The sequence below is a fragment of the Vipera ursinii genome (assembly GCF_947247035.1).
Source record: "Vipera ursinii genome assembly, chromosome: 3".
Classification (NCBI taxonomy): Eukaryota; Metazoa; Chordata; class Lepidosauria; order Squamata; family Viperidae; genus Vipera; species Vipera ursinii.
Window position 1 is genome coordinate 81,336,926 of NC_139516.1, and position 15,721 is coordinate 81,352,646.

The 15,721-nt window shown below is 38.0% G+C and overlaps 1 protein-coding gene across 3 annotated transcripts in view; it reads left to right on the forward strand.

The window, feature by feature from the left end:
• LRRC8B (leucine rich repeat containing 8 VRAC subunit B) overlaps positions 1-15,721 on the forward strand; it is a 42,263-nt gene that overhangs the window by 5,918 nt on the left and 20,624 nt on the right. The window contains exons 2-3 of one of the 3 annotated variants that reach the window (XM_083359048.1): positions 9,539-9,585; positions 12,781-13,014. The exons of 1 other annotated variant lie outside the window; for it this stretch is intronic. The gene's annotated coding sequence lies outside the window, so the exon portion shown is untranslated. The remainder of the gene's footprint in view (positions 1-9,538; positions 9,586-12,780; positions 13,015-15,721) is intronic. One more of the 3 variants, XM_083359047.1, reaches the window with a different exon arrangement.

The window sequence follows — 15,721 nt, forward strand, 5'->3', positions numbered from 1 at the left end:
GAGCGCCTGTTACTCGTCCCAGCTTCTGCCAACCTAGCAGTTTGAAAGCACTTAAAAATGCAAGTAGAAAAACAGGGACCGCTACGGCGGGAAGGTAACAGCGTTCCGTGCGCCTTGGGCGTCTACTCATGCCAGCCATATGACCACAGAGACATCCTCGGACAAGCGCTGCTCTTCGGCTTTGAAACGGAGATGAGCACCGGCCCCTAGAGTTGGAAACGACTAGCACGCGTGTGCGGGGGAACCTTTACCTTTACCTTAATTACTGGGAGGAAAGTCAAAGTTAAAAATCTATATACTTCTAAAACTCTTGCTCCTGTAACCCTTACCTGGGTGAAACAGTGCATCTTAGGACAACAATTTTTATAAGTCACAAGTTTTATTAGTTTATAATATATGATACAATCAAAATACAAAGTAAATACCGGAAAAGAGGAGGAAGGAAAAAGGGAGTAGAGAAGTGAGGTCAGGGGGAAAAGTGGGGAAGGCATTGATGTCCGACTTCCTTTGGTGCAATAGAGTATTCAGCTTCAAGCCTCAACTTTTTACTTTTACCAAATAATATACACTAGACATTTCAACAACATCAAATCTATCTAATTGGTAAAGCCCACAATCAAAATTTCATTTATTTTTCACCGCAAGCACAAAATCTAGAAGCGGTTTCCACGTGGTAATAAAAGTATTCGTGTTTTTTTTTTTATTTAATCATGTACAGTCAGTTTAGCCATCTCTGTTAGTCCCGTCAGTTTTTGAACCACGGTACCTCAAATGGGCTAACTTACAGAAGGTGTCCAAAACCTGAGGCCCCTGAGTGTGAAATTGAAATTTTTATATTTTAAAAAACATTTGATGACATTAAATTATCGTAAAACAACTTATGACAGAATGCAAAATATCATAAAACATTTCCCAAGCCGATGTTTATGCTACACAGTACATCGTGGGCTGTTTCAAGGCAGATGTATCTCTGAATGTATCTCAATTGTTCTAGTGAAGAAATACATTAGAGGTTTTCTAATTTTTGAACGTAAGGAAATATCTCTGAAGGCATGACCCAACAGGTTAAAGATTGCCTTGTCTAGTAACACAATAAAAGTTGGTAAATTAAGTTGAGAGCCAAAGGTTTTGTTTTTTTTTTACAGTCTCCAGTTGTCAAGACAGAGAAAATAAATTTCATACATAGCGCTAAGCGTAATTCTACACATAGCACTAAAGTTCTAACTGAGATATGCCAGCAAATCAGAAGAATGACACAGTGATCATTCTAGGTTGCAATACCAATAAGAAGCAAACTTACTAGAATGTGCTGTTGTACAATATTAATTGCACATACTAACAAAATAATATTCATGATCATCAAAGGGAGATGCCAGATCTTCAAATGGGCTTTTAAAAAGGCCCAGAAACATGCTGCATAATTGAGAAAATCACAGGCACCAAAACCAAGTTACTATGTGCTTCATTGATTATAAAAGGGCCTTTAGCTGTGTTGTTCACGTCAAGCTTTGGTAAAAAAAATTGGGAATTCCCAGAACATCTCATTGTCTTTAAACAAAGCTATATACTGATCAGGAAGCTACAGTACAACATGGTGAAACAGATAAACAGAGTAATGAAACAAGTCTGTCTTACTCCGCTCTTATTTATTCAACTTATAGGCAGAAAATAAATTGGGCTAAATTTGACTGAAAGAACTTTTAAGTGTAGTTTTAAAATTAGAGGAAGGAACCTCAAAAACCTGTTCTGTGCTAATGACACTACTCCAATAACTGAACACACACAGGATCTACAAGCTGTAGTAACAAAAGTTGAATATAAGGGAAAATAGGATTAAGATTAAATATAAAGAAGACAAAACTAATGACAGCAGGTCAAACCAGACTGAGAACTGAAAGATACTGAAGTGGCAAATAGTTTCTTAAAAGATCAACCCTCAACAAGCAGTTAAGAAACATGCCACAAATTAGCGCTTGATTTTGTAATCATGAGGGCCTTGCCCTTGGGAAAGAGATGGCTTGATGTAATCTATACCTACAAATATCAGAATAGCGTAGGCCAGGGGTAGGCAACCTTGGCTCTTTTATGACTCATGGACTTCAACTCCCAGAATTCCTGAGCTAGCACAGCTGTCTCAGGAATTCTGGGAGTTGAAGTCCACGAGTCATAAAAGAGCCAAGGTTGCCTACCCCTGGCATAGGTAATCGCATTCCATTTGATACTTAGTGGAAATGAAATTAGAAGTTTGAAGAAGCCAGATAGAAGAGAGTATTGCTACTTTTGAATTTGGGTGTTGGAGAAGACTCCCAAGAATCAATGGAGAGCCAAGGAATCAAACGGGTAATTGCGCAAATGAAGTCAGAGTTCTCACTCAGGCACAAATGATCAGACTCAAACGATCATACTTCAGATACATTACGCAAGAACCTAGCTCTCTGGAGAAGGCTGGCGATGCTGGGAAAGAAGGAAGGGGAGAGAAAAGGAAGATCAGCAGCAAGGTGGATGGACTCGGTTACAGGAATGATGGGGTACACCATTGGTAAACCTAAAGGTTAGGGATAAGTCATCATGGGAAAAATTATCTGTGTGGTCCCAAAGAGTCAACACTGACTTGATGGCACATTATCAACGTAATCAAGAACATATTATCCAACTGAATAGGAAGTGGGGGAAAGATTAATATGGGGGAATCTTACGGACAGCATAGCATTTGCCCCTGCTAATAATGGCATAACCATATATTTTCATTCTTATCGACATTCATTTTTTAGCAACGGTCATTTTGCTTAATGGTCTGGCATCAAAACTACATATCATAGCAGTGCAAAGAGTGATCATGCCAGTATTTGCTTAATATGTCTGAAGAATAGGAAATATTGAATTAAAGCAAATATGTGTTGTTGTCTTTTTATAAGATAAACTTTAAGGGGGGAAAAATACATGGCTGAAGTCTTACTTGACATGTGCTTAATTCCATACAGATTGTCAAACTATAAGAGACTGCACAAATCTCTGAAGTCAAGCTAAGTAAGAAAAGAAATGCAGTTAAAATATAGAAGGTTGGAAGCGGTAACTATTTTTTGTTTATTCCTAGCAATACTTACGATTTCCTTGCTGAATTTTAATGTTATAGCTAAATTCAGAAACATAGTTTATCCAGACACTGTGCTACTTCACTTCTATTTACAGTATTAAACTACAGCAATATTTCAACCAGTGCCATGTTGTTAAAGCATCAGTTTAAATCCAATCTGGTACTAATTTACCTGGATTCTGATTGTAGATGGACCTTAATATTTCCCCATCTATAACACCTTCTAAGTCTAATGATTAAAGAAACCAATCTGTAATTTTGGCCAATAAAGACCATAATCTAATACAACTACAGGTAGTGTTCGCTTACAGACTGCTTCATTTAATGACCATTTGAAGTTACAACAGTCTAAAACTTTGCAATTTATCCTTGCATTTATGACATTCGCGGCATCGTGTCACATAATTGCCCTTTGTGTCTTTCCCAACCAGCTTCTAACAAACAGGGTTAATAAAGAATGTGTAAGTAAAATTTCAAATTGTGGTCACATCCTGTCTCACTTAACTACTGTGATGATTTGCTTACTGACCAAATGGGAAGTGACACCATAAGCCCATTGTGGTGATAAGATTTTCCACTTAGTGATCACAGCATTTAGTGACAGAATTGCCAGTCCCAATTGTGATTTCTAAGCAAGGGATATTTGTAATCCCTAACTTTGCCTAGTAAACAGCATTATCTGGTACTACTATAAAAATACAGGTAGTCCTCGATTTACAACAGTTCATTTAGTGACCATTCAAAGGTACAGAGGCACTGAAAAAAGTGACTTATTGACACAATCATTGCAGCATCTCCATGGTCACATGATCAAAATTCAGATGCTTGGCAACTGACTCATATTTATGACGGCTACAGTGTCTCCTGGGGTCCTGTGATCAGCTTTTGTGAATCTCTGACAAGCAAAGTCAATGAGGAAGCCAGATGCACTTAACAATCATGTTACTAACTTAACAACTGCAATGATTCACTTAACAAGTGTGGCAAGAAAGGTCGTAAAATGGAGCAAAATTCACTTAACAAATGTCTCGCTTAGCAACAAAACTTTTGGGGTCAATTGTGGTCATAACTCGAGGACAACCTATATGCAGAGTATAGTAATAATAGAAATATCTATTTGCTTGTAAATGTATTTTGCCTTGTCTGAAATAGTAGAAGCAAATTTATTCCATGTTCTTAACTTTTATAAATTTGCACTCCAGTTTAATACAGTTAGATTATTTTCCAGAATTGTAATATAAGTGTTTGCAAGAATTGGCTTACTGATGACCAGATGAGCTATTCCTAGAGCTGTGTGCCCACTGCCTATGAAGCTGGTACATTTCCTATGTTTAGTACATCCTTCCTTGATTGAGATTGCCCAAATGCCTTTTGCACTGGTTAATTCGTATATTTTTAAAGTCCCCAGACTACTAGATAAGAAACTTTCAGTGTCGACAGTCTGGCTGCAGATGGACAAAATTATTTCTCATATTATTAATATAGTCCTGGATAGGACATCTTCTGGTCTACAGTGGATAACTAGCTCTTGACCAATAAGAAATGGAACTTTCTCTTAGTCACATCTAGAGGTAATGTCTTCAGGAAAGCTTGTCTCTCTGTGGGTATATGTATGTGTTGGAAATATTCTTTTTAGAGGACTTTGGTATTTTATGCTCAGTACAGAATATGCTCTTTTTGAGGTTGAAATACTTCCAAAATGCTCAGAACAACTACTTTTCATTCAGAATGGCTGTTTTGTATTCAGAGCAGTTCTGTTCAAAATATTTTGTACATCCCAGCTTTAGATATGCAAACTTATTGTATATACTGTAAATTTTTACTGCATTTCTAGAGTGTTTATCTCATATTCTTTATTGTTTCTTTATTCCCACAAATAAACTGGTATGCTGGCAACATATATGTGGAGAAACTTCTGTGTTCTTTTATTACTTTAGTGCTTTATTACTTTTGATGATTTGTCGCAGTGCTCTGGGTGAAACCTGCATGTGATTAAATGCAATAACAGCTATACAGCATTTATGGTTTATTTTGTTCAATAAGCACCATTATGTTTCATTCACTTCTGATTCTTCATTCCTTACTACAATTTGGAACTAAAGATTTAAATGTTTTCTCATTCCATATAATTCAATATTTGTCCAGATAAAAGTTATTTCACCTCTTGAGAAAACCTACCCATATTCAAAAATAGTTGATCACTTTAATAAAAAGATAAATATTACATTAAGTACCTCCATTAAGAATACTTGGCTCATATCTTATATAAGAACTCATTTCTCTTTGGGCACATTGTAGCAAAGCTCTCACCAAATGCCCCTTTTCCTGTTAATCACTGCATTTCATCTGAGGGAATTATATAATGATGATATAATGAATCAGAAAAGGTAAGTACTGCATAAAGACTTATGGGTTTGGTCTTGTCAGCCCCAGTAGATACACTAGACCAGGGGTCTTCAAACTTGGCCCTTTTATGACTTGTGGACTTCAATTCCCAGAATTCCTCAGCCAGCGTGCCTAGACAAAGAAATCAATTCCACAAAAAAGCTAAAACAACTTTTCTTGAGATTGGCTATAATAATAAAGCTTTGCAAGTCTAATTATGTTCTATCTCCACCTCATACTTACAGATCAGTGAATTAGGGAGGTATCTGTTGAACTGCTTCCAGATATCATCTTTCTGTTGTGGACTTAAAATATGTCATTTTACCTTGTGCCACCTTGGCAATAATTCTTGCATTTTTCCATCAACTTTATTTTTCTTACTCTCTACAAGCCTCCACTAAGGAATACAGAGGTTAATGACCTAATTGTCCAATTAAGGAAAGAGTGCAGACAGAGACTTGATTCCTTCTGAATTAATAATTCAGACTAATGGGCAGCTATCAAGGCTTCATTGTTATTATTTTAGTTGAAAGTATGATTGGAACTTGTGGATTTGAGGTTTGCATGTATAGTCTCAATTTGAAAGGGGAGAGATGTCCCCTTTCAAATTACTGGCTAATCAGTTTATACAACCAGTGCACCCTATTTACTGCAAAATATTTATTAGAAGGTTAGGGAGCAGATAGAAATTATGGTAGTCGTAAATTGTGGACTACCTGTATTTAGGAAAATACCTTTCCTCGTCCACGGTCCCCTTCAGTATAGTAGTATTTGGTTGGGTTAATCAGTAAGCTCTGGGAGAAGCTGAAAGCTTCTTCAGTTGTCAAAAGGCTATTCATAGTTTACATTCTTCATGATGCTTAAAGTCAGAGGCAACTCCCCAGGGTCATTTTACATCTGCATCAACTAAAAATGGAGTTAAGCTTGGTTGAAACTTAGCCCCATTATTATTTAACTTTTCTGTGTTTGACTTGTTAAGTTACCTAACAAATGTGGACTTTCACCATCCTAAGCTGAGAGAGAAACTTGTTTTCACTTTATGTAGCTGGAACAACTATATTATCTTTGATTCCTGTTGGTCTCAGAAGAGTTGTGAAGACCTTTTACACAACTTTGAGTGCAGGGCAAAATTAAAATTTATCAAAAACACTAAAATCTTGAGCTTTGCCGGGACACCCAGGAGTTATGCTGGCAAACAGATGGACTTTTAGCCAAGCAGCTAACATTTCGTAAATATTTGAAGGTGTACCAATAAGATGTATTCATATTCATGTATTCTAAAATGCTGTACTTGAAACTAATTATACTTGTTCTTATGTTTTACAATTTTGCTGTACAGATTGTCCTCTGCATATGGGAATGTAATGATCTGATATTTTCAACAATTCTGCACAGAGGTTTTCCCAGTTCATAGACTTAAAAATTACAAAATATATAAAGGAAGGATTGCAATATATGAAAGAAACAGGAAATATTACATTTTTTTCAGTTTTGTCTCAGAATCTGTGCTTGTACCCTAACTGAATCCACCTCTTATCAGCTTTCATTAGATTAGGGAAGTTTGACTTCTCTTTCAGCACACCCATAGCTAGACCTCTTTAAAACTGTAAAATAATTAAACGAAAACTCCTTTCTATTCCTAGGCTCATTCTGACACCAAATGTTATGCAAGTCTACACTATGTATCTTGTAAAAATATTGGGCTGCTACAATAATAGTAATGTTTATAAATAATGTGTTTACTAAAAGAGCAATCTTTTAATCTTTTGAATGAATACGAGCTAAGCTCTGTTATGTTACAGTATAAACTTTTTAAAATTCAGAAACAACTAAGAATACTGTGGTAATTTTAAAGAATTGAATTTTTGTTTCGGATTATACAACCCACTTCACTAAAGATTCATACAAAAGTGTGGGCATAGCTTAGAAATATTTTTCATTTTAAATTATATTTTTGGCAATTAGAAAAACCAGTTTTAGATGCTTTACCAACTTAGTAAAACAACAATGAATCCAAGATGAAATTTATTGTACAATAAACATTCAGAAATAAATATTGACTCCATGTAAAGTAAATTCTCTAAAAGAGTTTCAATAGAACTGCTAACAAGTTTACAATTCTACTCAGTAACAGAGTACTATTCAAGAAATGGCTCAACCAGTGTCAGTAAGAGCTAGTTAATAAGAGGGACAGTTTGAACAAATAGCTTCATATATCTATTTAATTCTGGTCTTCAAATTTTCAAGATGTGCTTGACAGATCACTGGTAAAGTGTTTCCAATTGCCTAAAACTTGGTGAATGAAGCTTTATTGTCAAAGTACAACCATGTATACATTTGAGATTGGCTGAGCCTCCCTTCGTGCCCCCACACCCCAACTTACAATGACACAAACCCTCCATCTTATTACACCATGTGAACTAATTGCACAACACACCGGCCTCGCAAGTCAATTATGCATAAAATGTATAAAAATTATTTCCCGTTCAAAAGCCTAACAGCCCATGGATAAAAGCTGTTTTTCAGCTTGTTGGTGCGGCTGGCTATACTCCTATATCTCCTCCTGCCCCCGACCTCCGTTCATTCCGCCGGGACCTGAAGACCTGGCTGTTCGAGCTCTCTGACCCAGGCTGAGAATTTTAATTTTAATTTTAATTGGGGGCTTTTACTTTTTCAGGGACTGTTGTAATTTTTTAAATTGTTTTTAACTTTTGTATTTCTTGTTTTAATTACCCTGTAAACCGCCCTGAGTCCTTCGGGAAAGGGCGGTATACAAATCTAATTAAATAAATAAATACCCAATGGTGTCCAGGGTGTGAGTCATCCCTGAGAATCTTCCTCACTCTTCCAAGGCAACGAGCCCTGGCGATGTCATTCAGTGGTGTCAGGGGACAGCCCACAATGTCTTGTGCTGTGCTCACCACCCTCTGTAATATTTTCCTATCCGCGGCTGTCAGACCAGCATACCAAACCACAATACCATACGAGAGGATGCTCTCTATAGTAGACCGGTAAAAGAGGGTCATAAGCCATTGTTCTACCCTGTTCTTCTGCAAGACCCTGAGAAAGTGAAGCCTCTGTTGGGCTTTTCTGGCCACCTGGGTTGTATTCACTTTCCAGGTCAGATCTTCACAGAGGTAGACTCCCAGAAATTTAAAGGAGGAAACTCTCTCCACACAGTCCTCCCCGATGTAAAGTGGGGCAGGTTCCTCCTTTTTCCTCCAGAAGTCTAGCACCATCTCTTTTGTCTTGCCGATGTTCAGGTGCAAGTTGTTGTTACAACACCATATGGATAGTTTTTGTACCTCCGCCCTGTATGCTATCTCATCCCCACCTGTAATAAGACCTACCACGGTTGTATCATCTGCGAACTTAATTATCGCAGTGGATGGGTCAGAATGATACACAGTCATATGTGTACAAAGAGTACAGGTAGGGGCTAAGCATGCAGCCCCGTGGCGAGCCCCCCGTGGCAAAGCTTCAGGGGGGTGGACAAAGCAGACCCGACCCTCACTGTTTGTAACCGGTCCCTAAGAAAGTCTTGAATCCAATCGCAGGTGGCGGGGGAGAATTTCAAGTCAGTCAGCTTCTCGATGAGAATGCTCGGCAAAATGGTGTTGAAAGCCAAGCTATAATCAACAAAAAGCATCCTGACATAACTTCCAGGTTTCTCAAGATGACTTGCTACAGAGTGTAAAGCAGTAGCTATGGCATCGTCTGTCAACCTGTTCCCCCTATAGGCAAATGGTTATAGCTGACCGTATTTTGTGGGCTGTATGTGTGATAAAAAGGTACTGATACTTAACCTACAGTATATTTAATTAAAAGTTTTAAAGAATTGAAACAGAATTTTGGGATTTAGCAGGAACAAGTGCCGTGATTAAAATATGCCACTAGATGGTGCCTTGGATTAAATATTTTTCAGACATGCTGGGATTGGTATTTAAATCTTATTAACCATAATTAAAAAGTTCAGACTACATGGCTGTTATAAGCTTTTCTTGTTCTATAATTTTATATTGTAAGTATGCAGTAACTCTTTCAACAATGTCTCTGCAGGCAGTGTCAAGCTCCAGCAGGAATTATATCTGACTGGCAATTGGCAGGTAAGAACATGCTAATTAGCTATTTAAACATGTTTAAATTAATATATTAATTTAAATTAATATATGCTTAGATATAAAGAGAGTTCAAAGTTAAAAATTGAAGCTTATGTCATCTACTCTGATACTGATGGTATTTCCAGATTTAAATTGTCACGCCTTAGAAATTTCTGGAGCTGACAGGATAGAAAGCATATGTTGATTTAATAACAATGCTCTGATTCTTATTAGATATGTTTATGGCACAGCTTTAGGACTTGATTATTGACTGTCTCTGTGCCATCATATTGGTGTCAAACTCTTAGTGATCACATAGACTTTCTCTAGGATATTATGTTCCCATCCTGTCCCTCAGGTCTTCTACTGGGACACCAATTGTCACTGTAATTGAGTCCATCCACTTTCCCGCTTGTTGTTTTGTTACCCTCTCTTCTTCATCTTTGGCCACATCATAGTCTTTTCGAGAGTGTTAAGTCTTCACATAACGTATCCAAATTATGATCATTTCAGCCTAGTCACTTGGACTTAAGTGAGAATTCTGATTTGATATGTTCTTTGATCCACTTGTTTGTTCCCTTAATGGTATTTTGAGGAGAGTTTCTCAAAACCAAATTTCAAGCGTCAATACTCCTTCTGTCCTCTATTTCTTCAGAGTCTAATAATTTTCGCTTTCATAGATTGTCACAAAGAAAACCTTTGCCTGCATAATTCTTTGTAGTTCAGACATATCACAGCATCTTAATATGTTTTCTAAGACCCTCATTGTTACTCTCCCAAATGCTACCCTGTGGCATGTTTCTTGACTTCTGATTTTTTTTCCACTGTTGATAGTTCATCTTAAACAGGTGGAAGCTATCCACCACTTTAATATTTCACTATCAATTTTGTTTGTGGTTATTACTACTTTGGTATTCTTTATGTTTAATCTTAACTCCATTTTTTTCACTGTGTTCTAGTAAATGAAGCACCTTTCTTAGCAGAACTTCTGGATCATTCGTATTTTCAACTAGCAGAGTAGATTCTTGAGGTATATTCTTGAAATTTTAAACCAAACTCATCTTCTTCCAATCCAACTTCCCTTAACATATATTCAGAATAGATAAGGGGAGACTGCATAGCCTTATCTCACTCCTTTGCTCCTCTGGAACCAGTCTGTTTTACAATGTATCATCTGAACTGCAGCTTCCTATCATGTCTGTAAATTCTACATGAGGACAATGAGATGTTCTGGGGTTCCACTTCTCCTAAGGACATTCACATCTTGACACAATTGAAGTCTTTTCTATAATCAGTGAAATACATGCGGAATTTTTAAAAACATTCACTTGCTTCCTCAAATATAAAGCACGCATCAGCCATAATACTTCATGTTCTTTGGCCTTCTCTAAAGCCAGCTTGAACATCTGCATGTCCATTTCTCTGTAGGACTCTAAAATGCATTGGATGATCTTGATCATTATTTTGCCAGCATGTGAAATTTAGAATATGGTATGTTAGATTGCACATTCTGTTTTAAGTTTCCTTTCTTTGTTATTGGTATGTAGGTTGACCTCTTCCAATCTGTTGGCCACTATGTCATTCCCAAGATTTTCTGGCATAGTTTGATTAGAATTTTGTTTATTTTTGTCTTGTTTACCATATTTTTGAATTTATTCAGTTCATTTGTGTAATTAGCAGATTGTTGATCTAATTTCAGTTTCTCATTGTAGAAATATTGTAAATAGGGGATATCTTCTCTTCAATACGGATAGCTCTTATTGTACAGGATAGCTCTTATTGTACAGAATTTCAGTATTCCATTTTTGTTTGATTTTTTGGAATTGATTACTACTTGTCTTTTAGTCTACTGTTTCAGATTAAGGCATCCTTCAGAGATCTTTTGCAAGACTTCCTTGCTTCTCTATCTCTATTTCCATCTTCAATGCCTTTATAGATGTTATTGTAATACTGTTTTTTATCTCTTCTAACATTCTGCATTTTGTTAAGTTTCTTCCTGACAACTTTTTTTCCCTTGGCTTTGGACTCTCTTTGCAATTTCCGCCATCTGTTCTGTAATCCAATTTGCTTTCTTCCCTTTCTTGGTTGTTAGCAGTCTTTTTTTCACATTCATCTTGGACAACCCCTTTGATTTCATTTCCCTGGTTCCTGATCAATGGGCTCAGGACTTCAGACTCGTTTCTGAGGTTCTCCTTGAAAATGGTAGATATGCGCTCAAGATCATATGTAGAAACTGTGGCAAAGCCAGCTGCTGGGCATACCTTTGCCATTATTACTGAGGTTTTCCATCTCCTCCTAGAAGTAGTGTATTTGATTCTGCACTCCATCTGGTTATGTCAATGTATATAGGTGTTCGTTATGTTTGAAGACTTAGTACAGGCAGTCCTCAAATTATGACCGTCATTGAGCCCCAAATTTATGTTATTAAGTGAAATATTTGTTAAAGTGAGTTTTGCCTCATTTTATGACTTTTCGGTTGTTAAGTGAATCATTGCATTTGTGAAGTTAGTAACCCAGTTGTTAAGTGAAGCTGGCTTCCCCATTGACTTCGCTTGTCAGAGGGTCGCAAAAGGGGATTATGTAACACCCCCCCCGGACACCACAACCGTCATAAATAGGAACCAGTTGACAAGCATTTGAGTTTTGATCACGTAACTGTGGGCATGCTGCAACGGTCGTAAGTGTAAAAAACGGTCACAGGTCACATTTTTCAGTGCCGTTGTAACTTTGAACGGTCACTAAATGAACGGTTGTATGTCGAGGATTACCTGTGGTAATTTATTTATTTATTTATTTATTTATTATTAGGTTTATATACCGCCCTTCTCCCGAAGGACTCAGGGCGGTGTACAGGGCAATTAAAATATAAAATACAAAAGTTAAAAATAAATTAAATTAATTAGCCCTAACCAATAAATTAAGTTAAAAGTAAACCCCAAACCCTTAGTCCAGGCCGGCCTGTTCAAATAGCCAGGTTCTCAGGTCACGGCGAAAAGACCGAAGGTCGGGAGCCATCCGGAGCTCTACAGGCAGCTGATTCCAAAGGGCAGGCCTGAATGCTTTCCCCCTGGGGGCCACCAGCCGGCACTCTCTGACCGACAGCACCCTGAGGAGGCCCTCTCTGTGGGAGCGCACAGGACGAAGGGAAGTTGACGCCGGCAGCAGGTGTTCCCTTAAATAATCCGGACCCATGCCATTTAGGGCTTTATAGGTCATCACCAGCACCTTGAATCTCACCCGGAGGGCAACTGGGAGCCAATGCAGCTCGTGGAGAAGAGGTGTCACATGAGAGTATGGGGAGACTCCCATCACAACTCGCGCGGCCGCATTCTGCACCAGCTGAAGCCTCCGGGTGGTCCTCAAGAAAAACTCATTGAACAGACAGAAACTGATAAAATCATCCTGCTTCATTTCTGCTTCCTAGACCATATACAGGTAGTCCTTAACTTACAACAGTTCCTTGACTTGGGATCGTGCCTTGTGAACTCTGAACTTTTCTTGCCTCGTGAACCCTCTTGTATTGTGGGTTTAATTTTGCCTGGCGGGTTTATTTTGGTTGGGAAACTTTCAAGTGCCTTGTGGGCTCATTGTCCATTGCTCTGTGGGCTAGCACTGGTCTGCTTGTGGCTGGACTTAATTGGGACAGTTCTGGGTTTTTGGTGAAGGGAGTTGTGTAGAATATTAGTAAACCCACCAAACCAAAGTTACGTGTTTGTATGGGTGAGTGGGATAGCACACCACGTGACAATATCAACGATTAGACATCCCAAAGGTTTTAATTTAGTCACGTCATAAATACTATTAGTGCTTCAAGTATCCATACCTCTTCCTCCTCAGAATGTTAAGTGCCATCCAACCCAAAGGGTCCATCATCCAGTATCATACCATAAATCACTTTACATTGTCTGGTTTTCATGGTAGAATATAGGAGGTGGTTATAATTGCCTTCTCCCGCCGAAGTTCAGATGACGCTTTTGCTGTTGTCACCAAAGTGATCATCTTTCTGCAATGTCTTCCTGTAATACTGCTGCCCAACAAGGGTGCCTGCCTGTTTTAGACAGGTAATTGGCTTCATAATTGGTTAGCCTGCTGTTCCTGCCATACTTTGCTCATCCCTTCCAGGAACAAATCCTTTGCCTTGATGAATACTTGAGAGGGAGTTTTAGGAATACAGACTGTAATAATAACTGTTTTCGAGCATTTGTATTAACGTTCAAAATGAAATATAAGAGTTTCACCTAAGGAGATAGCTAAGATCAAAATCCTCATCAGGAAAACATTGGGAGTCCTTTAAACAGTTATGAAAGAATAATTTTATAAAACAATGCATCTATTTATCATAGAAAGAATGTGGAATGAATATGTATAAGACAACACCAGCATGGTGGTTAAATCAGTGTCAAAAAAAATTGTGAGACGGATTTTTTTTTTTTAACGTGGAAAGCAAAATTTAATAAAAACAAGGGAAGGAGGAAATACTCTGGCTAATCAAGCAAAAATGGAATTTGAGGGGAAATAATGCATTAACTCAAATAAAGTAATGAGGAAAATGCTGCAACCTCTATAAAACAGCACTATAAAAAAATTATTGAAAGAGCATAGGGAGTTAAAAGGAATATGTCAGCCCTTCAAGGTAGCCTAAACAGGCAACTAAAATCAGGAGTATTAATACTTCCATTATTGTAAGATTACAGTAACAGAATCTTGCAAGAGAACTAGGGAAAGTGCCTTCCGAGATCCTTTCTCCATTCCCATTCCTCCTTTGGATTCAGGTTTCATTTGTTAGGTCATTGTCTAGACCAGGGGTGGGGAACCTTGGCTCTTTTATGACTTGTGGACTTCAACTCCCAGAATTCCTGAGTCAGCATGGCTGGTTCAGGAATTCTGGGTATTGAAGTCCATAAGTCATAAAAGAGCCAAGGTTGCCTATCCCTGGTCTAGACCATGGGTGTCCAACCTGCATTAAATGAAGAGTGAAATTCTGTTGGGCCACGTGTGTTTGTGTGTGTGTACACACACACACACACACACACATACACACACACACACACACACACAAATAATAAACTTCCTTTATTTTTTAAATATTTTTACCATAACCTTGAAGGGCTTCATTGCTAGCTATCCACTGGCTGCAGGTTGAACACAACTGGTCTAGGCTGTGGTTCTTATATGAATATGTTTCCTTGATTTAATAAAATTTTGCAATACTGTATAGCATTCACTAATTCATCAATACATTTCTATGCAAATAATTAGTATTTCAAGTTTTTCAGTACAAGTACAAGTATTACAAGTTTTTCAGTACCTTAGGGTTTTAATGGGTTTTACATTTTGATTGTTTTAATTGGGCAATTATTTAATCTTTTTTTAACTTTTGTATTTCTATTTATATGCCCTGTTCACCGCCCTGAGTCCTTCGGGAGAAGGGCGGTATAAAAATTCAATAAATAATAATAAATAATAATAATAATAATAATAATAATAATAATAATAATAATAATAATAATGATGTAAGAATTTCAGCCAAACATTATGGTTTTTATTACTAAAATGTGTTGATGGACAAGTGTGAAAAAGTATGTAGCAATAGCACTAGCACTTAGACTTATATACCACTTCATGGTGCTTTACAGACCTGTCTAAGCAGTTTACAGAGTCAGCACATTGCCCTCAACCACCTGGGTCCTCTTTTTACCAACTTTGGAAGGATGGAAGGCTGAATCAACTTTGAGCCGGTGAGACTTGAACTGCTGGCAGCCGGCTATCAGCAGAATTAGCCTGCAGTTCTGCATTCTGACCACTGCGCTGCCATGGCTCAATATAGGCTAATTATTAGTCCTTATCCTATTGAATTCCCCACTAAAAGGCATATAAAGGTAAAGGTAAAGGTTCCCCCGCACATGTGTGCTAGTCGTTTCCGACTCTAGGGGCCGGTGCTCATCTCCGTTTCATAGCCGAAGAGCCAGCGCTTGTCCGAGGACGTCTCCGTGGTCATGTGGCCGGCATGACTAGATGCCAAAGGCGCACGGAACGCTGTTACCTTCCCACCGTAGTGGTCCCTATTTTTCTACTTGCATTTTTACGTGCTTTCGAACTGCTAGGTGGGCAGAAGCTGGGACGAGTAACAGGCGCTCACTCT